The sequence below is a fragment of the Rhipicephalus sanguineus genome, chromosome 5, assembly GCF_013339695.2.
Source record: "Rhipicephalus sanguineus isolate Rsan-2018 chromosome 5, BIME_Rsan_1.4, whole genome shotgun sequence".
Lineage (NCBI taxonomy): Eukaryota > Metazoa > Arthropoda > Arachnida > Ixodida > Ixodidae > Rhipicephalus > Rhipicephalus sanguineus.
In genome coordinates this window covers 54,913,752-54,939,740 of record NC_051180.1, presented here as the reverse complement: position 1 = coordinate 54,939,740, position 25,989 = coordinate 54,913,752, and the positions used below count along the sequence as shown (strand labels likewise).

General features: G+C 46.0%; 1 protein-coding gene across 2 annotated transcripts in view; it reads left to right on the top strand.

Moving 5' to 3' along the window:
- LOC119393648 (muscarinic acetylcholine receptor gar-2) overlaps window positions 1-25,989 on the top strand; it is a 136,467-nt gene that overhangs the window by 105,094 nt on the left and 5,384 nt on the right. For both annotated transcript variants that reach the window (XM_037660759.2, XM_037660758.2), the window contains one exon: window positions 11,448-11,595. The gene's annotated coding sequence lies outside the window, so the exon portion shown is untranslated. The remainder of the gene's footprint in view (window positions 1-11,447; window positions 11,596-25,989) is intronic.

Genomic DNA, 25,989 nt, shown 5'->3' with positions numbered 1-25,989 from the left:
TTCCCCAAGACACGTGTGGCACATACCCTCATTCCACGGGCCGCGGTGATTGACAGTTCACATCTACCCAGGAACGGCGAAAACAGACATTGGCAATTTAAATGCGAGAGCGTTCAGAAAAACAGACATCGGCAGTGTTGTCCCGACGAATGAAAAGAATAAAGATAAGGATTCCAGCAGGAATCGAACCCGAGCGTTCTGCGTGGCAATCAGGCATTCTACCACAGAGCCACGCTAGGTCTTCAAACTGCTTTGGAAAAAGGCCCTACGCAGGCGTAATGTCGGTGCAACGTCAATTGTAGTTGCAGTACTTATCATTTAATTTTATAACAAAGCAATAAAGATTACGTATGTGCCCCGATGGCACAGACGCCACGTCGGGTTAACGTCAAGTGTGGTTCCAGTGCTAGCTCCGCTTTTATAGCAATCTAATAAACATTACATTTGTATTCCTACAATTCAACAAGCTACTTGTATATGCAAGCCTTGCTCGAACGCGGAGGAATACGGTAATGAATCATATTCACATCATCACACCGTAGCGTGCACTTCGTTTCGATAATACTGACGTCTGTGCTCTTACGATAGTGCTCATGTTACGTCAGACCATAAGTTCCCGTTTAAAAGCCAGTGTAGTCGACGTTCCTGGTAATGTCGAGATGTGCATACAACTACTACACTTGCAAAAACACGTCGATCCACCTCGTAACGCTTGGCTCAAAGCCACAAAAGGTCGCATAGACAATTACTCGCCGTCTGCTTCGCATAAAACCGATTCGCACAAGGCGTGGGATCCTCCGAATTTTTTTTGTGTATCCAAACCAAATAATAATAACATAATAATTTGTTGCTTTGACATTCATTCCTTCGCCCTTGCGGCGAAACTGCAACATTTTTTTTTTGCTGGTCTTCGTTCATCAATCTAAGCATCCTCATTCTGGGAACTTAGGGATGTCCTACGCCTGACTGTTTGATGGAAGAATTTTATTTAGTCCAAAGTTTTTTAGTTAACATAATCGGCTTTTAGTTACTGGTACGGTTATCGCGCATAAAGTTGAGGTAATGTTTGACTCATCAAGACTTCAACCTTGAGCGTCTCATTCGCCCTACGTTTACGCTTGCAAAAGTTTCCGTCTTAACGCCAGGGCGGCTAAACTCGATCTCAGAAATCGAGAGAAGTTAGATATGTAAGATTTTCCGTTTTGTTTTGCCAGCATATTTTAGTACGCATTCACAGCCTCGCACCTTATCCTCCCCCCCTTTTTTGTGCCTTTACGTATTTCATTACTGTTACAGGAAGCAGCTGCTGCCGCTCTCTAATGATCAATAAACTCTCATCCGTTCGCTTTAATAAAATACCAAGCACACCTTAGAACTGGTACGGTCGGGAACACCACTCACATAATTTGGCGCGCTTGTACTTTAATAAATCCAGCTAGTTCGAACGATAATAATAATAATAATAATAATAATAATAATAATAATAATAATAATAATAATAATAATAATAATAATAATAATAATAATAATAATAATAATAATAATAATATCTGGCGTTTAACGTCCCAAAACCATAGTTTGAACGACAGGCTATCACCGTAGGAAGGGGAAAGTTTCTCTGATGAGTATCAAAAGAATGAAGTTGAAAAACATGCAAGAAACTGATGTTTTATATTCAATAAAATTGATCGCATCTAATTTCCGGGTATTACATAAGAAACAGGGTATCGTAGGCCCGAAGAGAATGACAAAGAGAAATGGAGATAGACATATTTAACGAAAAAGGGGTAGTTTCACCCGCATCACACCCACTATGCTGCCTCACGTATAAACGCTGACAAACTAATATCGAGTTGCGAGCCGGGGGCCCCAGTCGGTCCTGCCCGACTAGTCCCTCAGGACTTCATTAAAGTTCTCTGTCTGTCTGTTCGCGTCACAGACACACAAGAGAGAGAATGGAGTGATAGATAGATAGATAGATAGATAGATAGATAGATAGATAGATAGATAGATAGATAGATAGATAGATAGATAGATAGATAGATAGATAGATAGATAGATAGATAGATAGATAGATAGATAGATAGATAGATAGATAGATAGATAGATAGATAGATAGATAGATAGATAGATAGATAGATAGATAGAAGGCAAGGAGATTAACCAGGTGAGCGTGAGCGTACGTTACCGTACACTGGGATCAAGGGAACGGACACTAAAAGGGGGGGGGGGGAGGCGAGGGCTGCACGCGCGCAGTAGTAAGGTTGGCCACTGATGCAGATGTTTCCCCGACATGCGCGACTTCAGCATTAATTAGTGTCTCGCTGTGACAGTTTGGCCTCTCACCTAAATATTAAAAGCGCCTTGGTTGGCGATGGACTCACAGGCTGTGCTTATTGGCGGACCAAGTACGTTTTACTGCTCAGAGCCTCCTTATCTTTGATATCTAAACGACGCGGAAATTTGCGCTGTCTTACCCAATTTGGATAGGCTGCAAACGCGTCTTGTCATGCACTGCACGAAGGACACAAAGGAGATCTCATCTGTATAATTATAATCAGGGAGTGATTTATGTATCAACGACACTCATTTCCCAACGATAGACTTCTTGCATTGCTTATGATCACGTCTGAGGTTGACTTCGCTAAGGGCTTGTCAGTTTTTCTACTAATTCAACATGAACACCTGAATTGTTTTAATCTTTGTGGTACTATATCACTGCCTCGCTATCTTCCTTTCCTCTATGTATCCCCCTTCCCGAAGTAGCAGGCAGGCTTTGTGCCCCTTTAGGTGGCAGCTGTCAACCTGTTCCCTCCCTATTTCCTCTGTGTCCTTTGTGTGTTTTGTGTATCCAAACAACAACAACAACAACAACAACAACAACAACAACAACAACAACAACAACAACAACAACAACAACAACAACAACAACAACAACAACAACAACAACAACAACAACAACAACAACAACAACAACAACAACAACAACAACAACAACAACAACAAAACAACGACGACGACGACGACGATGACGACGACAACGACAAAAGAAACATAATATAAATAATAACAAACACCATCTAAAGCAAGCAAATTGGGTCACTTTCAGTTTCCATAAAACTGTTACAATGTTTACAATATTCCTACAGACGTCCGCAACTCACATTCCAGCAGTGTAGTGCAGAGTTGTATTTAACACGTTCGTCTTTTTCAGCTTCCGATGCCTCAACCGAAGCAGTTCATGAAATTGTGATATGGGTTCTCGCTGCTGTTGTATTTGGCGCTTAGTTGCATGATTCTACACGGGATTGATCTCCAATTTCTCCATTTTTTTAAAAGGAGGTTACGTCAAAAGCAGAGACATCATAACTTGAACATTTTTTCTAGCACTATACGCGCATTCTGTAGTTTCTAACGTTTCCTTTCCAACCTGACGAATTTCATTAAGTTTGTCAGGCTGGATGCCGATCAAAGTGGTGCTTTCATTTCCCATTTATTTGGGTATATACTACAAGCTGGTCAACTAAAGCTTCGTCTTAATATAAGATAACAAAGAGTAAATGTAATTCTTTGAGCTCATAAACCAGCGTATAATACGTAAGACCAGCAAGACCTTAAATTCCATAATCGTTCCTCCTAATGTCTCTCCTGATTGGTAAGAGAGCAACTGAGCGAGAACAAATTTTAGAAAAAATAAAGCAGTTCACAATGTGTAAGTAGCACCTTCCACCAGAGCAGCACTACCTAATCACTTTCGCAATATCAAACTCGTTCCTGGTCGTCGGGACCCTTGCGAAATTTCACGTCCGCGTTAACTTTTTTTATAACTTTCATGTAATCAGACTTTTCCGGGCAATTAGATTGATTTGCTGTGTAGCGAACCGCTCGGAACGGCCACAGTCAACCATGCTCTTTTCTGCTCCTCTTCGTCGTCCTCCTTCTATCTATCTATCTATCTATCTATCTATCTATCTATCTATCTATCTATCTATCTATCTATCTATCTATCTATCTATCTATCTATCTATCTATCTATCTATCTATCTATCTATCTATCTATCCGTAAATGATATTCGTTTTTTTAAGCCTCGTGAAAGCAATGACAAAACTAATGAAAAGTACTTGACGTCACTGAGGATATGCCGCGCTTCTCGTCTGAGAGGATAGTTTGAAACCTAACTTTTGCAAGGGTCCACCACTGAAAAAGAAAAAAAAAGAACACGAGTCAGAAAGCAAAAAAAAAAAATCGCGCCATATCCACGAAGTGAATGATGATTGAGGAGTTGGCTAAAAGATAATCGGTTAAATCGTGAATGCTCCGTACAATTCATCTACTGTCATATAATGACGTCACACGTTTTTATAGTAGCGATTGTGGTCAGGCTGTTGTCGAACCATAAGCGGTCGCATACCTTGCAGCTGTGGCCGAACGTGTGGTCGAGGAAATCGCGCTTGAAGCGCGCGTCGGTGCCACCAACTTCAGGTAGCGACCGCTTTCGGCGCTTGGCCGCTGCATCCCGCGCCCGTACCTCTCCGAGGTTCTGTTGCCACCGCTTCCTCGCTGCTACGGCTTCGCGGGCTTGTATCTCGGGGTCCGCACGACGCTGACGTCTCTCTGCGGCCTCGCGAACTCTCACCGCAGGGTCTTGGCGGCGAGCCCACGATGCTGCTGCCTTGCGAGCCCTCCGCTCCGCCGCCTTGTCTTCTTCGTTCATGTTAGTAGTATCGAAGCGCACTGCCGGAGTGGAGCGAGCGCCGCATTCTACAGTTGGCTATGCTATATGTGGTTTTGCCTGCGTTATTATCATCATCAAGGCTGTCGAAGAACAAGAGGAAGCAGACTTCTCGTTCGCGCGAGCGTGCGCATGCTACAGTTGACTATGCTATATGTGGTTTTGCCTGCGTTAATATCTTTATCAAGGCGCACGAAAAACAAGAGGAAGAAGACTTCTCTGTCGCGCGAGCTGCGCCTGTAGCGGTCGCCTCTGGAATGATGGCTACGCTTACGGCGCGGGACTTTGCCCAGCTTAAGAACCTGGCGAACCAGCTCCTAAAAGTACATAGCGATTCTATAGATGGCTTGCACGTGACGTCATGGACGCAGCTTCTGAAAGGAACTGGGACTCCACGATGGCGGCTTTGACGACAAACAAGTTGCGTGTATGTGAAAACGACGCGGCAGGAAGGTATCTGTGCTTGAATAATGAAAGAACCTGCTTGTAATGTTTGATGACATTACTGTGACATCGGAAACGTCGCGTCTTCACATGGTGGTGCTCCAGCACGGCGCTTTCAGTGACGTCAGTGCTAGCCATATATACAGTTCCCATTGAAATATTGGACTAATATGTGAATACAGTGATTACTAAGCTGCAGCCCTGAGGAGACGACATTGCAGTGTCGTGTTTCTTACGACGAGCACGACTAAGAGGAACGGGGCTCCTGGGAAGCGAATGACTGCACCATTAGCTGAAAGCATGTTCGAGCGGATGTTATGACGATTTTAAGGACAGGAAAACTGGGAGGGCAGAACACGTGCGCGGACTAACGCACTCACGCAGAAAATGGGGTCTGTACAGCAAATAACCAGATATTGATAGAAAGAAAGAAACAAACAAAAAAGCGACGAATCACACACAGTGACTGCCTATACGTCGTCTCATCCAGCGCTGTTTCATCACGCAGTGTTTCTTTTTAACAAAGAATTTTACAAAACCAATAATACCAAAGATGCACCCAGGGACGCAGCTTCAAAAAAAATCCACTTTTTTTTTTTTTCATGCAGCACTTACCAGTATAGGCGCAGCAACTAGGACTGATCTATAGGGGCATACGACGTATACATGGCTTTCAAAGCGGGACTTGTAGATAGCCTTGCAGATGGCCACCATTGAGCGAGCAATGTCAAGGATGCCAGAAGCAAAACACTGAGTGCTAGAAAGATGAATTCTCCGATTCAACGCGCAGAATAATGCGGTAACTCGAGCAATACGCTCGAATAGAGAACACACCCAGTACTGCGACGGGCGTCGCCAGTTTGCTTTCCTTGCTACTGAAGCGTGTAACGTTGCTCTTTTACCGTCAGCGTAAACGTAAATGCACCGAATGACTACCTCCATTAGCAAACAAAACGTCGAGCTTTCCCTCACGTCTGATAAGGCATGCAACCGCGGCCCGCCTTATATCGACGTTCGAACGACGTAGCGCGCCCGCTAAGTTTCGATCACGCTCGAAATAGTTTGGACTCGGATGCAGAGAATCCATGTAGTTAACTTGATTTCTTACGCGTGAAAGACTAGCAGCGAGATCATTACGAAACAATGCGATCTTTCTGTTTTTAAAGTTTGAGGCATCTAAGGTTATTGGAATGCTTATAATGAAACAAAAGAAGGATGAAGAGCAAGACTTCGAAGCGTCGAGCCGTGTTATTCAATACGCGGATCTTCTGAATGAGAAGAGAACCGCTGTAATTCAGCTGTCAGAAGGCTTTCTCATTCGTCATGGACACGGAAAAAAATCCTCGTTTTCCCGATGCCTTTACCATAGCGCAGAAACAGTTCGAACCCTCGAGATTGCATTTCTTTTCTGTACTTGAAAACCACTTTGACTGAACGTGTTTCTTTTTTTTTTTCTCCGACGACACCCAACCATTCATCAAGGAAACCGCGAATGGACCGGAAATGATAGGTTGTATCGCGCTTGACATAGAACAATTTTTGCTCCGGTTATCGATCACTATAGGATGCTTACTTTTGTATCGTAAAGAAGTTGCCTGCAACAGTTCGGCAGGAAAAATACGAGCGAAAAGGGTCTCCGAGCACGGGGAAAGAATCGCTGCTTCTTTTCTTTATCCCTGGAATTTGTGTCAGGAGATGTTGCTGCGTATATATAAACGATGCTTTTTACGGCTTCTTGCTCAACCTATTCTTCTTTTTCTTTTTTTTGATGCAAGACACTAGATGATGCAGTAATAAAGGTGCCAAGAGGAAGTAAGGGTTAAGGGCATATAAGCTTTGTGCTACGCAACAATTTCAAAATGGCGTCCGACGAATGCGACACATTTCTTCAGGGCTCGCTTAGCAATTGCAAAAAAGGGTTGCGTTGCATAAGCGTGTGCAGCCGAGTGTGCTGCTACAATTTCAGTTTCCGTTGTGCGTACGGTCTCCTTGCTGGACCGAGTGGATCATCTCGTTCGGGTCTTGCGAAAGTAACGGCTGCAGATATAAGGATCTCCTCTCTCGTACGAACGCAGGCCACATCCGAGAGTATCATTCTTCGCGCCAATTACACTGCCGTCGCACTCGTTGGACAGGTGTCGTCATCCGTACGCGTGCGCACGGGAGGGATAGAATGGGTGACCGTAAGCTGGCGGCGTAGTTATACTGACCGTGTTTGACGCCCGTCGCAATGTAAGGCAGTAGATTACAAGTGATACTATAAATCGTTCACGTTTTGTTCCAAACACAACAGAAACAACGCGGACGTTTGAGCAAGCTGCGCGACTTATTTCATGTGAAAAGCGAATTTAAACAAATATTTTACAGCACTTGCACTCTGTGAAACTATGGCCAATCGCTTTTCTAATCCAGCAGCTTAAACAGTCAAAGCACTTTTGTGCTTTTTGAGGACTGCGGGCATGCGGGAAAACCTCTGACTATAGTGCAACCGAGGCATATTCATCAGCCCATTTATTGCTCATTTCTTTCATTCACCCCCTCCTTTCCCTCTTTCTATTCCCCTTTCCCTTTCCCCCCAGGGCAGTAGGGCTGCCAAAAGGACATATTTCCGGTTAACCTCTCTACCTTCTCTCTTTTGTTTTCCTCCTGCCTTCTTATGCGTGTGTACACAGAGTCAACTTTCCAAGGACTCTTCATTGTCATCTCAACAGAGATGCATGAGCTTTGACCAGTGCTGGGCAGCATCGATGATACATGTATCTGAGATACTATCTTAGATACTCCTTGGATATCTTGTATCTGTATCGCCATACTTCTCGAAAGACGAGTATCTGTATCTGTATTTCCGATAGATTCGAAAATGTATCGTGTATCTTAAGATGCAAGATACTTCTATCGCAACACAACCGTGCAAAACAATAATCACTGGCCAAGCTCCGCTTCTCAAGCTGGTACTGTTGCCACTAAGCCATCTGAATAAGTCTTAGGGCAGTGACGCAAGACAAGCGCGCGGACGTCTACGCCCAGCCCACGTACCTTTTGTTTGCTCGATTTCATTCTTTTATTGCGATAGCAATTATATGGACAGTCTCGGCTGGAAAATGTCCGTCCCCGTCGCCGTCATTCACCGTATATGTATAAGTATGTATATATATAGAAAGGCCACAAAGAAAAATAATTAAGAAATTCTTTCCAACGCGCGGAATCGGACGGGCGACCTCTCGCTTTGCAGCCCGCCGCGTTAGACGTTAGGCCACAACAGCACCGTCTCTCAGCCTGCTAACGGCGAGCTATTTATATATACCATGTAATTCAGCATGCTTTCTTAGTGGCCACATAGATGGCGCGACGTGCGCGCGTGTTGCGCGCTTTAAAGATCGTCGCCCCGCCCCTGCGAACGCCGTTGCTGTTCGCTCTACAGGGCGTCGTCGCTTTCGTGCGCTTATCTCAAGGAAAGAAGGGGCGGCCGGTGGGGTGCTTCGCTTCGCTCGCTGCAGCGGCCGCGTTTGCGAAAGGAGCGCGCTGTTCAAACAGAAATAAGTAACAACTGTGACAATTAGTTCGCGCTCGTCTTGTGCGTACCTGTTCGTTTGTTTCGTGCGTCCTGCTTTATGTTTGAGCAGTGCGCTTCAAGTGTCGAGCTGTGACGCATTAGTTCGCGCTCGTCCTGTGTGCGTTCTTTTCGTGCGTCCTTTGGGCTCGAACGATGCGCTGGCAATTTCGAGCTGCTTTCCGTTCTTCGCGTTACATTACAATTTATTGTTATCGCAATCATTGCTTCGCCGTTACGGCGAAACTGTGACATTTTTTAGTTGCGCCGATGCCGCGACACTTGCTCTTAGCCACTGTCCTGCGCCTTGTCTACCGCGCAAATTCTGATGTTGCTACAGTGTCGTTATTGAAGATTCTCTTGCGTCTTGCTCCGTAACGAAATGTGATGCGTGCAAGAATGGGGTTCCCTTGCGTCGCGTGGATTTTACATATCATCGATTTGAAGTATTTCGTGGAGGTAAGTTTGACTTGCATGCCATGAATTAACTTATATGCAAATAAGAATCTAACAACGTTAGCACCATTGGTACTGATGCTACATCTAAAAGAGCAAGCGTTTACGTAACAGTAAATATCTTGGCGTACCGTATTTTCCACTTCTTGCTACATTTATTCAAATAATTTATGAAATCATAATTTGATTATTAGCACAAATGCTTTCTTAGCTGTCATTTTGCATCCCTTGCATTACCTAAGTCTCTGCACTGTTTTTCCGGTCTGGTCACTGCAGTATGTCTTTTGTAACGCGCTCCCAAAATAAGATCTCTGCTTTATTCTTCTGTCTACTTTAATTCCACTACTGTTTACACATTTACACGTTGCCAAGGCGATTTTGAAAACAAAGATATAATTATGCGGGCGTACCTTGAGTAAACAGTACAAAACATTCTGCTTACCGCTTATGAAAATAGTGAAATTGAGTTTGCATTATAATAATGGAAATCATTAGGAGCCATCTTAAAGATGTTAGGAAGGAGATTCGATCGAGAAACTGTTTTACTGAATGCTCTGTTTTGCTCATGAGCGTCCCAACGAGCTGTTTCAGGCAATTTCCATAGACACTGAATTTTCTATTGTCTTAATAGGTAAGTTGACGATACTTCGTGCTCATAGCTATTAAGGGCACCGTCTGTATTGTGTTTCTGTACTCATTCAATGTGAATGTTTGATACACAAACACATTTCTATTTTACCCATATTTGTTTTCCTGTTTTAGGCTTTCTTAAACACTTTTCGCATTACTAATCACCATGTAATGGGAGCTGCAAGTGGCAATAGCGCGAATAGCGGCGGTGTCCTGCGACGCTCTGTGGGACTATACCATACGTCTGAGACGTTTCTGTGTTGCACATGTTCTCTCGTTGAAGAAAAATTGCTAAAAAGATTGCACGTTAGTGAGTATATCAACGAAGAATACTTTACGCCAGCAGATAAGTAGAATATGAAAGTTCATTGCAGTTTTACGTCGTATACGTATACACCAGGGGTCTCAAACTGAGCTTATAGCCAGCAGGTCGCAGTCGCGAAATTTAGTTGCAAGGGCTGGGACAGTGAAGATGGTGGGAGAGAGTTTGAACAAAATGACGTTTGAAACGAAGCCTTTCCCATATCTCATATATAGGTCATTTCTGAAGGGATTTGGAGTCAGGATTCGAGAAACATCGATACCGATGTACACGAGTGAAATCTGGACGCCGATTGAAATGTAGATTTTTTGTTCCAAGGTTATGTTTCAGCACATGGTGACCACATGTTCCTCACGAAAGAAATGCTTGAGACCAGTCATGTTTGTGTAGCTCACGAACATACTTATTTAGAAAGTAAAAACAAATGGGACGGAGATGGTCATGTGTGCCGGCCGGGCCGCTAGCTAAAGGTCTCAAACCCCTAGTATACACCATGCGTCCCCCCCCCCCCCACAAAAAAGAAAAAAACAAAATGTCGCTACTAGCGCTGTTGCTGCTGTACCCCTGTCCGGATATACGGTATTGTGCAAGCTGTCTTTTACGGAGAAGGTAAAAGCCTACACCGGTATTTGCGCCGTCGTGCGAAGGCTTCTTATTAAAGTTATTCTGATTATATGGCAACCTGCTAGATGGTCGGCATGCTGTGCAATGCAAGTACCGCTGTCAGCGAAGTGTATAAAGAGTTGTCCTGTGAAGAAGCTAAAACAAGCCCCGATCAGTTGTTTTGGAAGGAAACTAATGTACTTTGAGCAAGTATATACATAGGGCAAAACTTTTGAGATACTAACAGGCATTTCATTCAAGTGAAACAAAATATGTCACAGTTAAGAAATTTTCAAGAAGACATTTTCATGCATAGGTGTTTGCTGCTATATCATATGGATCTATAATAACAAATTTGAGATTGTATCGACGTATCTTAAGATACAGTTGCCAAGTATCGTATCGGATACAATTTTTGCGGCAGTATCTTGTATCTGTATTTCCAATACTTCTTGCCTGAGTATCTTGTATCGTATCGCGATACAAATTCAAAGTATCTTTGCCCAGCCCTGGCTTTGACGCAGGTGCTTGCTGAACGATAAAAGTTACAAAACCTCATTTGCGCCCGCTCCCTGAACGGTGAAGCGGGGTCACGTCGCCCCACACCCTTTTCCAGTGCGCGTGCCTATATCCTCATTTGAGTGAAAAGATTTCGCGCCTGAAAAGCCTATTCCGGTGTTTAAGAACGGTCCCTCTTCTGGATGCGCAGGAAATGCTGTTACGTGACGACGATGTCATATGGGTTCGTGGATCAGCACGGCCACGTGCATCTTCCACTGGAGGCGGCGGACTCATCGCTGAACAGACACGAGAGCTGCTCCGCGGCTAAGGAGAGACTAGCTGCCCAAACTTCGCAGGTGCGTCTCCTTAACGACTCTCTTTGACGAATGGGACAGGGCGCTGGGACGAGCTCCAATGGCAGTGACGTAGCCATAATCCCTTTCCCGATCATAAAGCGTGTAGCCAGTATCACTAGCGCCGTAGCCATAGGTCGGCAATCTCACTCATGAGTCGACTCACTCAGACTCAGATCGAGCCGTGAGTCTGAGTCTTAGTGAGTCCGGTTGAGGAAAATTTTGCTGAGTCTGAGTCTAAGGGAAAATTATGTTTCATGAGTGAGTCTGAGTGAGCTCTACATTTTTTGCCGACCTATGGCCGTAGCACTAAGCAACGGTTAAGTACAACATTTCTTAAAGATCATTGTGGCACGTCTGTGCGAGGTTGGAATACGGCAGTGGTGCGCACTGGCTGCGCAAAGTCAGGCAGAGTTCCACAAAAACGCTTCACCTGATTCGCCGCATTGCATCAAAAGCAGCTGGAGCTCGTACTGATGTAGCTCGACGGCTCGTACGCACAGTTCTGCATCCAAGGATTTTATACCAGACGCAATTTCAACGTTTAACTTTGGCACAGCTGGCACAGTTGGAGACTATAACCGTGACGCCATGCACACAATAACAACGTTACCCCGCATCACTCCGATACCAACTTTACTTTACAGGAGCACGCCCAGCTTAACACAATTGCAGAATTAATTTCGCAAAGGGAGAAAGCGGTTGAAATAAAAGCAACTTGTTCCGGTTGTTGCTGCGTTGCATGCTCACTTTCAACGCGGGTCACACATTGACAACCAGTCCGATACAATGCCTCCCTGGGAATTCACCACCATCACATCTAATAAGACAACGAAGTTACGGCGCAGCGATACATCAGGTATTATTGACGAATGCTCTATCATCGAAGTAGCATGCGCTAATACCTGCGAAGTCTATAAACATGCTGCTAGCCTACAAGACTACGAGAGGACATCATTCCTAAGTACCACGCATAATTTTATCAGTGGTCACCAGCATTATCTATCTACGGAAGCCAGTCCTCTTCTAATGAAACTTAAAGCCATCCATGACGCAGTGCGGGATGTAATCTCTAAGCTGCCTACAATTAAGCAATTTGACGTATTCACTGATTGTTTAGCGGCTATCCAGCAACTGAAGAAAGTTCACAAGACGATGGAAATCTGCGAGGCGATACATAAGATGAACCGTAATACAGCCACTTGCGTCAGGGTACACTGCGTCAGGGTCCTAATACAGACCTCCCATTTATTCCCTTCCCCCTCAACCCCTAAATACACTCCGTGCCCCCCCCCTCGCTGCGCTCGCCTATGGGTGCCGCTTTAGATTATACCGTTATTTACATGCGCAACTCTCTTCAACATTTTGCGGCTGTTACCAGCACTTCAGTATTTTAGCGAAATCTGGGCGAGAAACAAACTATGTCATAGTTTCTTTTTCGAGTTGGGAGAATACGTCGACCGTCAACGTTCACTGCATGAAATGGGTTTCGGCAAGTTTCCTGTCTTTGTTTATCATTTTAGTTGGAAACCTTAGTTGAAAAAAAAAGTTTTAGTTGGAAACCTTAGTTGAAGGAAGTGTCTTGTTGGCAGAACGCTTGTTTCTGTGCTCTCTGAATTTTTAGTGAAACTTTCGCTTTTTCGAGGTGCCTCGCCTCCCCGTCTTGCGGTCATGGACGCGGAGCAGGCCAGAGGCCCGTCTGGCCAGAAGTCACCGCGGCCGTCAATCGCAAGGAAGCGAGTTGGCTCTCCCAGTGACACTGAGGACACCGAGCTGTACTCTATGTCAGAAGACGACACATCAGACGACAGCTTCATACCCGTCCGGGGTAAGAGGGCGAAGAGGAAGATCATCAACGCACCGCCTTCGACGCCTGCGAGTACAGCGACTATGCAGTCAAGGCCTGCGCGCTGGCCGCATGTCATCATCTTCATGCCGGAGGATCCCTCAAGCAACCTACGACTGCTGAACAGGCAAGCCCTATCCGTTATTCTGGAACGTGCGGTGCCGGATCAAATTAAAGACATCAGAATTAATCCACGGAAGAACATCCTTGCCATAGACGTGAACAACGTGAGTGCTCTGGGGCAGCTTCAACAAATGACGGAGCTAGGCGGCATTAAAATGCGCCCCTTTATCCCGATGGATGATACATCTATAGCCGGTGTAATTTACGACATCGACATTGACATTCCCAGTGCTGACTTACCTACCCTCATCAAGCCGGCAAACGAGGGCATTGTCATTACACAAGTGCGTCGCCTTGGGAATACGCGCTGCGTAAAATTGATCTTCAAGGGGGATTGCATACCATCCCACGTGAAAGTCGGACATTTCCGCCATCCGGTACGGCCATTCATACAGAAGCCGCTTCAGTGTCATCAGTGCTTCAGGCTAGGACACGTCAGAGGCGTGTGCCCCAACTCGCTACTCTGTCCCCGTTGCGCTGAACCTCATGCAGAAGACACCTGCCGTGCCACTACTCTGAAATGTGCCAACTGCAGCGGTCCTCACGCTGCCTCGTCGAAAGACTGTCCTCGCATCAAGAAGGAGCGTGAGGTTCTCAAGCAAATGGTTCGAGACAACTCGACCCACAGGGAGGCAGCCGAAGTTGTCAAGCGTCGGCGTCGACGTCGGCGTCATCGTACGTCTTCTAAGAACGCGCATGCCCGATATGACAGTGCCCACTCCGTGGCGGCACCACTCAGTCGCGCCGCGAAAGTGCCCACCAGTTCCACGAAGGCAGCGGATAAGCATCTTCCTCCAGAGGAATGGCCTGCGCTTCCGACCCGGCCCCTTGACAAGGAACCTCGGAAGGTCGCCGCTCCACCGGAGCCATCTCCGGTCATGGATGGTATACCTAAAACAGATCGTCAAGTCATTTCGGTGCTGCGTTCCCTCATGGGAGCCATCCGAGCGATATTAGAGGACATGGGAACAACATCAGCTCGAAGCGCACTTAGAGTGCTGGACGCCTTAAGCCCAGTGCTTGAATCTCTCGAATAGAAAGATGGCTACCCACACCTCATCCTTCCGTCAAGAAGTCAAATCAGCGTCCATTATCCAATGGAACGCCAGAGGGCTTAAATCACGCCTTTCAGATTTTCGTCAGTTTGTGTATAGTAATGTGTTTCCACTGATCGTCATTTGTGAGCCCAATTTGTCGAAACCAACCAGATTGACAGGGTACGAAGCTGTCATGTCTTCAACAAACGGTGCGTGCAGCAAGATCATCGTTTTTGTTCGTCGTGAACTCACCTATGTGGTGCAACCAATTGCGCCTCACGATGACAATCAATATGTATGCATCACCGTTAAAAAGCACAAACTCCTGTTTACTCTCATAAGCGTGTATATATCGCCTTCAAGCAATTTCGATTCACGAAGATTAGCGAATATCTTGAGTGTTTGTCCTCCTCCATGGGTTATCATAGGAGATTTCAATGCGCACCACCCTGCATGGGGAAGTCCAAGGACAAATGCAAGAGGACGAAGATTAGCAAGCGCCGCCTACCACTATGGCCTTACTCTCCTGAATGATGGTTGCCCCACTTTTCTTCGAGGCGTGACATACGGAAGCTGCTTCGACCTTGCTTTTGTCTCTAACTCTCTCGCCAGATATGTCAAGTGGTTTCCAGATGTTGAGACACACGGGAGTGATCACATTCCCATCTACCTTAGCATCAAAGGCTTGTCAAGAGCTGGTCTACGGAGGACCATTCGAGCGACTCAATGGACCACCTTCAAATCTGACATGGAAGATGCTTGCAGCGAGGGCCTACAATCTGGGTTACAGCAAACAATTAAGAGTACAATGCAAAAGGCCACTCGCACGTTGACAATCTCTTCCACGCGAAACGATTTCGACATAGAGTTGGAAAGACTTCAAGCACTGCGGCGCCGGGCGGAGCGTCGATATCGGCGCACGAAATCAATTCACGACCTTAGGGCAGCCAGGAGGATGCAAAAGAAGATTCAGCGTCGCATGGATAAATTAGCGTCGGAACGTTGGACAAGGTTTTGCCAGACGCTAGACCCCCGCAAGCCACTTTCCCACATTTGGAAAACTGTGCAAGGTCTGCGTTGCCTTCCGGAGCAACGTTTTCCATTCAAAGCGCTCGCACTCTTTGAAGGGCGGCAAGACATCGATGTCGCAGATGATTTTTGTGCGCGGATCGCCAACCAAACGACTCGTCCAGATTCTCCAGCCCGAGGTGACGTCCCCCATTCCCGTGACTGCCGCATGGACCTCCCTTTCACAATGGAGGAGCTCGAGGCGGCACTAGCTCTCTGCAGGCGTTCTACCACTCCGGGTCCAGATGGTATTCCATATCGAGCCTTGTGCAACCTGGGAGGAGCCGCAAGGAGAGAATTGCTGAGCCTCTACAACTCCTCATGGCAGGATGGCAATGTTCCCGACGACTGGAAAGTAAGCCGCTTGGTGCCTCTCTTGAAGCAGGGCAAATCGCCCCTCGAACTCGCCTCATACCGCCCAATTGCACTAGCCAGCTGCGTAGGAAAGATGATGGAAAGAATGATCCTTGGCCGCCTTGAGTGGTATCTTGAACACTACAAGATTTACCCGAATTCCATGGCTGGTTTCCGACGTGACCGCTCTTCCATCGACAATGTAGTTGATCTCGTTTCGTATGTTCAGCACGAAAAGTCCCGTAAGCGACTATCTGCAGCTTTGTTCCTAGATGTGAAAGGTGCATACGATAATGTATTACATGAGGCTATTCTCGATGCACTTGCGGCGGTTGGCCTCGGTGGTCGAATTTTTTCGTGGATTGCAAGTTACCTGGCTGCAAGGTCATTCTTTGTGTTAACAGACGATGGCCCAACTACACGACGCTATACCTCCAGGGGCGTTCCTCAAGGCGGAGTTCTCAGCCCGACGCTATTCAACCTCGCACTTATTGGGCTTGCTGACTACTTGCCAACTACCATCAAGGTTTCAATATACGCAGACGACATCTGTGTCTGGACTTCGGCAGTCACACGTCCTCAGATACGTGCGCGGCTTCAAAGAGCAGCAACTTTGACAGCTAGGTACTTGTGTAGACAAGGTCTCAGCATATCACCAGAAAAATGCGCACTGGTGGCATTCACTCGGAAACTAATGAAACCTTATGTCATCTCAATCAACGGGCGGCCCATTCCTTATGCCAGAACTCACAGGTTTCTTGGCGTAATCATCGACAGGGACCTATGTTGGAGCCCGCACGTGGCCTACCTGAAGCAGCGCCTGACAGCAATTTCCCAGTTATTCAAGTTCTTGGCAGGAAAGACGTGGGGGATGTCAGTAGACGCAATGCTGGAACTCTACAGAGCGCTCTTTCTCGGTTTTCTTAGATATAGCCTGCCCGTGCTGAGTAATACTTGTAAGACCAATATTCGTGTTCTGCAGGCAGTACAAGCTCAAGCACTCAGAGCTTGCCTTGGTTTGCCCAGATGTACGTCAATAGAGGCAACTATTGCGATTGCTTGTGACCATCCAATGCAAACTCACATTACGGTGGAAGTCCTGAGAACGCACATCAGACATTTTGCACGTGCTCCCTGTCATCACCTTGCAACACTGCCTTCAGAGAGGCGCCACGCATCATTTTCTAAAACTATCGTCAAGTACAACGACAAACTTCCCTCGGGCTTCACCACTGCATCTAAACCACCGATGCCCCCTTGGTGTTTTATTCGACCCACAGTTCAACTCAGTGTACCAGGGATCCGGAAAAAATCTGAGCTGTCGTCACCTGTGTTGAAACAACTGTCTCTGCTTCTTTTGTACGAGAAGTATGCGGACAGTGTACATATATATACAGATGGTTCCACAAACATCCAGTGTTCGTCCGGTGCGGTGGTTGTCCCAGCAAGAGCTATTACCATCAGCTTTAGGACCGACCACTCCACGACGTCGACAGCTGCGGAACTAGCTGCTCTGCGCGCTGCACTTTGTTTTGTTAATCGGGAACCACCTCAACATTGGTCTATCTTCAGCGACTCAAAGGCAGCCCTACAATCTGTGCTATCTGCTCTGCGTCGCGGGCCATATGAACAGCTCGTTTTTGAAATTCGAGGTCTTCTCCACACTTCATATGAGAAAGGGCACCATGTGACGTTTCAATGGCTGCCAAGTCACTGCGGCGTCATAGGGAACGAACAGGCCGATAATGCCGCTCGGACAGCTCATGAAAGCACACAGGAAGATACGATCCCACTTTCAAGGTCTGACGCTGCCAGCAGTCTTCGAGGCCTTGCACAGGAGATCACGCTCGCTCTATGGTGCCCACCAAGCAGCCAAACCAACCGGACTAATCGTCAACGCCACCTGTCCTCTTTGATGCATATCTGTATGCCAACTGGACTCCGCCGAAGAGAGGCCACACTGCTTTATCGCTTGTGGCTAGGGGTGGCATTTACGAAATCCTATTCCTTTCGAATTGGAATGGCCGACAACGCTCTCTGCGATGCCTGTCGTTGCGAGGAGACGCTACACCACGTCCTGTGCGACTGTCCGGTATATAATGCTCAGAGGCAGTCATTGGCGTCCGTTCTAGCGCGCCTTGATAGTAGACCAATGTCTGTTCAAACAATACTTGCATGTTGTCAACAGAAGACATCACAACTGAAGGCGACGAAGGCACTGCTGAGGTTTTTGAGAGCGACGAACTTGGCCAAGCGCCTGTGACAGAAATGTCGCGTACCACGCAGGAGTGACCAACTACCACGCAAGAGTGACCGACTGTTTCTGTGTGTGCTATGCTACCACGCAAGAGTGACCGACTGATTCTATGTGTGCTGTGTCATGTGCTATCTTTCTATCTTTCTCTCTCTCTTTCATCTCCATCTTTAAATCTCCCCCACCCTGTCCCCATGTGTAGGGTAGCAAACCGGTTGTCCTATACTGGTTAACCTCCCTGCCTTTCCTTCTCTACTATTTCTTCTCTCTCTCTCTCTCTCTTAGTTGAAAACTTTCACGGAACAGACGTTGTAACACTGCGAACTAGGAAATTCTGTGAAGGAGGTGCTAGGCCATAGAGTTCGAACGTTCGTTCTATAAGCGCTCGTCGCGAGATCAAAACCTGAACCTAGGGAAAGTTTGTGCATAAAAGCGGCGGCCGCGTCACGTCGCCGGCTGCCGTCGTTGTGGAAATTTTGTGTTTTTTAGCGACACCTAACTGCACCTCATAAAGTCGGCGAGGCCTCGGTGCACTGACAGGGCTGTCGCCTTTGCCGAGTGACGCGTTCAAGGGAAGGCGTCACCCTCGGCAAGGGCAAGGTGATGGCTTCTACGACACTGCAGGGGGCGTCAGGTGCACGTGATAACCAAACAGCTGGCGGGGTCGTTTCATTGTGTCGCTTTGTACGGGGGAACCGGCCGTTTTGCACGCTTTTGCGCGGCGACTTGATATTATGGAGCACGCTGCGACTACCAGAAGCAAGGCGAAGTGTCGTTACGGTTGAGAAACCCCGATGTAATTACGCGGGTATAACTGTAGAAACGATCTCGAGGAAAGAAAAAAGTACCGAGCAGCGGTGGAAAGCTTAGAGACATGTCCCTGCTGTAGCTTTCTAATAAAGACCATAAAAAAAGGTTAATTGACGACGTCTAGGTGAATGAGCAAACGCAGTCTGTTACTGTGCACTCAATATTCTCATTAATATCGCCGTTGGAACTCAAGCCTGTGCGGGTGAAATTGCGTATGAATGAACTACAGCCTTGAGTACACGAGGGAGCGTGCGGAAAGAATGAGTAAGAAACCAATTAATAAATCTCGATCGGTCTTCATTTCTTCCTTTAAGGAATATAATATCCTGGTTTTGTAAGAAGGGGGGTTCACAAATTTAAGAGATTGAGGGATGAAGGATAGAAGTAAGGCAAGGGAGGTAACCAGGAGAGGGAAGGCGGTTTGTTACCCTAGGCTGAAGGAGCTATAGAAAATGAGAAGAAAACCGAAGCACTACGAGCACATACACACGTTGACACGGCGATGATAAATCAGAGTATGCAATAATCAAATGGTCGTTTACATGACAGAAAGCAAGCTTAAGATGTAACAAAGTTATTTTACTGTTAAAACCTTCTGGAAAGTGCTTATCGGCGTTTAGCGAGTGGAAGAAGGTTGATGACCAGCGAAAAAAAAAAAGCAAGCAAGCATATTATTGCACTAGTATGATAACACAAGTGAGGTCATGAACAGGGTTAGTTTCTTGAAACAAGTTTTAAACCAGTAGTGTCATAGCGTTTGGTACGTTGCGCACTATAGTGAAATGCGTACAGAACATTAAGTCGGACGTAATTTTGTGAAACCTACTAAACGGTTTGTTTCCGGACGCCGTAAAGACCTTCCCATTGAAACTTATACAATCATTTAAATATTAAGAATGAACTTTTTGTTTGCCCTCCTGCGACATGCGAGGTAATCAGGCCAAAAGCTATTCGAGGAGAGAGCAACAATGGTCCCACAGCAGTATACTGTAGAAACTTCTTTATCAGCTTGGGTAACATTTGCTGGAAAACCATATCAGAAAATGGTCCAATGCGCGCTGAAAGAGGAAAGGTTGCTTTGAGAGTTGGAAAAAAAAATTAAGCGATATTTATTTCTTCGCCCTAGTTCCACGAAAAAATAAAAAATAAACAAGAAAACGTAGTGCGACGTTTATGTAAACGAAGGGAAGAACCTTCCACACGGCGCTCAGTTTTCATCATCCCTTCTTTCAACACTGCAGCACCGGGAAAGGTTGTTACACATAGAAAACAGCGGCATATAACGTTAAATTTGGGTCAATATGGCTCTGCTTTCTTTATGACCATGGCTGTACACAGCGCACTCCGGCAGGCCTATATAGGAAGTTGTACTTTGCTGCGTTCTTGTAACAAGGAGCACACTAGGGCATAACTGAAATAACTCGATTTGCCGCTGAAAGCGCGAAATTTATCGGCACAGCGCGTTCGGTGTACACGGGCCCAGGTTATTATATAGAAGCCCTCTACAAGATAAGGTAGGTGCGAACAGTCTGCTGCAGAGCTGCAGCTGCGAACTTTGCCAGTCTAGCTGCAACATCAAATGTCTCTTGACGTACGCGAAGGCGCGCAAACTAGCAAACAAGAAGAAAAAAAATGGAATCGCTAGGGACGATGTGTGCGCACGAAGCGTTTCTCTCGAAGCGATGCATTCGCCGTTCTGAGCGAAAATCGGTGGGCAAGCAAGTCGCAAATCAACGCGCGATAACTGTGCGAAAGAAAACTCGAACGAATCATCGAAACTTAGATAGCGAGAGAGTGAGTGAGTGAGAAACATCGTTCGCGCGCAGATGCTGCGTGCACAATGCGCCAACACTAGTCCAGGGTGCAGCGAAACGGGATACAGAAACTTCGGGAACAAAAAGAAAGATCTTTGTACAGTGTTATCGAGCAAGCGCCCCCCTGCAACGGATGGAAGCCTCTCAGTCCCGAGCGTTTACCGGCAACCGGTACATTTTATACCTGCCAGTGTTATCTTGGGAAATGAATTAGGGTTCCGAGAAGCGTCAGCAACACACGGGAACAAGGCCCGCGCTGCTATCGCAGCAACACCGTTCTACTCCATCGCCAAGAGAGAGAGAGAGAGAGCGCCGTGCGCTTTACTGGTATCGAGGTTATTACTGCCCTGGTATTTTTTTCGGTATTCGTTCTCATGATCTTGCGTATCTTTCGCACGGTACGTGAGTTTCGGCCGAGCCTCTTAGCAGTTTTCGTTTAACGCCTGAGCGGGGATGCGTACGTAGTGGACTGATGGGCGCGGGAATGAACGAGCGTAAATGTGAAAGTTTTGAAGGAACACTTAAGTATACGGAAACCGCTGCTGTTCGATTCATTTTTTTTCCCTTCGCCTTCGTTAAGTGATAGGCAGAAGCTCAGGCAGCTGCGCAATCAGTGCGTTTAGCTTTTAGGAGGGCCCTGCAGAGATACAGATCGATAAACCGGAAAGTAAAGAGATTATAATAAGACAGCCCCGGAAAATGTGGGCCGCTGTAATTATGCGTAGCAACGGGCTGATGCTGTTATTCATGCGAACGCTCTTAAATGCTGGAACTGAAACAGAACAAGACGGGCAACTTCTCAAGACACAGATGCTGTATTTATACTGTCTCTATCGTGTCACGCTGTGTATTGATAATGCTCGGGATCCGGCTATGATCAAAGATTTCGGTTAAGTGTACATTGCTATTTTATCGACCGTGCGGAGGCCAAGGAAGCTTTGCTGCGAAAATGATATGTGGAAGGGGATCCTCACTACAGCAGTAAATGATTGACAAGTTGTATTGCAATCGACAGGGCACAGAATAACGCTTGCCCGAAGTTTATTACATCACACGTACAGCAGAACATCACGGTAGAAGTACATAGCCGGGATTATACTCTTCGCTTTCTCTCATACTGCCATTTGCACGTTCGCACTTTGTTCCTGCGGGCATCGTCTGATTATGAACCAATCAAAGCTGTCAAGATGGCAAATTATAGCTGTGAGTGCCCCAGAAGTTTGTAACAGTGTCTATATAATAGCACCTCTGGGACTGTAATATGGGTAGATGGTTGTTCTTTTTTTTTTTCGAGGGGAGGAGGAGAGGGAGGGTAACACACGAAGTGGATATTTATGGCTACAAGCACACTAAAGCAAATACCAGAACTCCGTTTGGTCTCTTGGGGCGTCGTGTTCAACGATATTCGTGCTCAGGTCTTAAGGTATCACTATAAGAGTGGTCAGCCGCTTTCTGGAGTTTTCAGGAAGCCCCGCTTGCAGTGAAACTTTCATACTTCATTCTTTGGATGAGTCGAAGCTTTCTTTGTATGCAGCTTATAACATGTGGCCATATACAGTTACACATTAAAAGAAATAATTAGGCGTAAGCCAATTTTGAGCACCAGTGGAGCACACTGGAAATGCACCCAAATTTACCTACCGTATATCCACTGCTTCAAGCTATTGTGTTGGGCTGGTTTGCGTGTGTGCGTGTTCTGGTGCGTTCGTGAGCGGTGTTCATCGTTTTAGGGGCGAAGCTCCTTATAGCGGCACCCGTTCGTCCCTCGTAGCGTAGTATGTAACCAGTCTTACGCTTTGACCTGCAAGGTGGTGCCGGTGGGAGATTTTTCCTGTGCGTTGTTGAACAATAAAAAATTCGCAGCGTTAGCTAAAAGCCGACTTCTTCTGTCTCTCATTCCCATTAGCAGCCATTCTTTACCTCCAAGGTAGTGCCTGGTGAGATTTCTCCTGTGCGTGATTAAACAATAAAAGTTTTGTTCAAAACGCCGTTGATTGATGAAATAAACCAGCAAAAGACGCCAGATGTTTTGTAAAAGCAAAACGAAAGAACGCCAGGTGTTTCTAAAGCAAAACGAAAAGACGCCAGCTGCTTAACGAAAGACGCCAGATGTTTTCTAAGCAATGGTTTTCTAAACAATGAAAATTCACAGCGTACATGTAAAATTAAAGTGCGCTGCAAGTCGTCATAACTCATCGAACCTTTAGTATAAACGCGCCCGATCTCACGTCGGTGATGATGTACTGGGCAGAATTCACGGAAGATTCACGGTTTACCGATGAACCTCCGCAGCTTCGCCCACTCATCATCATTCACTCCGTGGATATGCTGTGATTTTTTTTTTCATTCTTAAATGGCCTCAGGTACACGTCGAGTAAGCAATCAAACTTCGAGCTGGATTAATTAGTGTAGTTTTAATTATTCATAGTAAATCTCTCCTACTGAATCGTCATGCTCGGTGATTAAGTGAATGACTACCTTGGTTGTCAGTATGGTTCCTAGACGCGTGTCACTTTCATTTTTCACGCAAAACCCACGTTCAGGCAGTTTATCGATTCACATTGTACGCCTTTTTGTCTTCTGATTTTCTGTTAAAACAGTAATTAAAAAAAAAGAACTCGAGCAAGCTGGAGTTCCCAGCAATATCGCACGCAAGTGTGCAGGCTCTTTAATCGTGACACTCTGCCAGCGCCGCCACCCATGTATAAATCCATCCTTCAAGGCTGGCCACTTGACCCCTGTTCTTCCGCAAGAGGGCCTCGAACTTTATGCGGTCCAATAATAAGTGTCAAAATGTCGATGAAGCCATCTTGTTGCACGAACGGCAACCACCTCGCACAGAATAAAAAATTAGTAATTACTCTTCTTAATGTACGCACACCTTTGTTCAGCACCAATATTTGATGTAGTGTTGAGAAAATTGTGATAGAAGGTATAACATATCGAAAATAATCTGAACTGAAGGAAATTACCTTAGTATACGGGCACCGTTATACGCTCCCCATACAACGCGGAAGCCACCAGTCTCGGAGTCCATACTCCCTCTACTCAGAAAAGCACATAGAGAGGGCGCCACAGTTCTACAAATAGTAAACGAAGCGTGCATTCTGAACTTCTCTCCCTGCAGCGCCCTTTTTGCTCTTCGTGATTGATTCTGACGAAGCAATCGCAGGGATCAACCACTCCATAATTGAAATGATAGTAAATGAACACGACAGGACGGAAATAATTGTTATAAACTGTTACCGCTATGCCGCCGTTTATATCACATTCAGGGAACTACATATTACCTTTCGTTAGCAGTACGTGGGTCGTACTGGAACGCTAGCTTCTTATTTTCACACAAAATACAAATGAAATTCCATGGACGTTCGCACATCGTTTTGTTTTTATTGTGCTCTCTCTCGCGAAGGCCTTGTTTCTCTGCAAACGTGACACCTTAAACATCTCGAAGCGCGGATATGTCGCTCCTACTTATTATAATATATTCCCTCGGTAAATTACTCTCATTTATTGCAACTCATTGAATTTATCATCAATGTGCTAGTCGCTTGTCGCTGAACTTCTTGAGAAGCGCTGTAGCACGAAACGTAACAATGGGTTTAAGTGACCATGAAGTCGAGTGCCTTTTTGTGTGTTATTCTAATTTCAGTTATATCATAAAGTACTTCGTTGACGTGTATACATGTATGCGACGCTACTTAACTTACGAACACAGGCGACTTGGGCAATTGGTACACAATGTCGCCAGCGCTTGCAACCTCAAAACAGCGACACCTCATCAGTGTTCGTGTGTTGATGATACCCATTACTGACACTATTTCTACTACAAGTAATATGAACATACTTTAATTTGGGCATAACACATGCAAGGTTTTCCCGCGAGGTAAGGCAGAAGGAGGACTTAAACCTCCTGACTAAGCCTTACCTCGCTGGGGCAGCAGAAGTAGTGGACTCGAAAGTTACAAATTAACTAGGAAATAACGACTAATGCAGTAAGAACATAATCACTAATTACAGTAACGTCCAGTGCTACTCGAGTAGTAATGATATATTATAATCGCGAAGAAAGAAGCACCCGTGCTTGGATGCAGGGAATAATTACGTACACTGTACCAAGAAGTGTAGTTCGCCCCGAGTTTCTGCGCACGTTTCTTGTCATTTTACTTGGAAACTAGAGGCACACCTACCAGTCAGATGAGGACCACCGTCGCTTAGATCCCGTCCCAGCGCCCGCTAAATGAGGCAGGATATCTTTCGCATTATCGATACCCAGGATGACGTCCCATTTCGTATACGCAAGCAGTAGGCCTATACCGTTACCGGGCTCGCTGGTTCTTTGGTTCGCGATCCACTTCCTGCGCTGTCGCGTACATAACGGATAGATAACGCACTCGCTAGAACGAGAGAAATACATGCTTGTCTGATATTTATACGGCATCTGCATGTGTGTGTTTGTGTGTATGCTCGTTGTCACTTGTATGCACTTTCGTTAGTGTCTAAACTGCACCGATATGCTCTCGGGTCTACATACCGACTGTATGTATCTGCGTATATGACGATCATTTGCCGGGTCTTCTCGCATGCGCTATAGATAGTGGAAGCCACCTCTTGGCTTTCGTGTCACCCACGCAGGCGTGTAGTCTATCGGAAGTGCAAGGGTGTTCGTGTCAGCTCATCCGTCTTGATAAGAGGGCCGCTACGGGATCCTATATACACTTGCTAAAGGATGTCGTTGGCCGTGTAATAGGTCACCGCGTCCTAGGTCGCAAGCATACGCCAGTCTCATCGAGAGGTGTCATCAATCATTGATGATTGGAGCGTGCTCACATGGATAACTGATAGACAGCAATGCTCTGCTGGGCGACAACTCGTATACACCAGTGGTAAAGCTGCAGACAGTATTAACAGAAGAGAGAGAAAAGAAATATCCGTGGTTAGCGATCGAATGAGACACAGAGACAAACAGAAATACCACGAATTTACTGCTGAAACATGGGAGGCTTCCGAAATTATTTTAAAAGAAAGTTTGCAGACTTGTTTCGTATAAGCTAAGGCGACAACTGAATCAGTTATGACCTGACCGAGCTC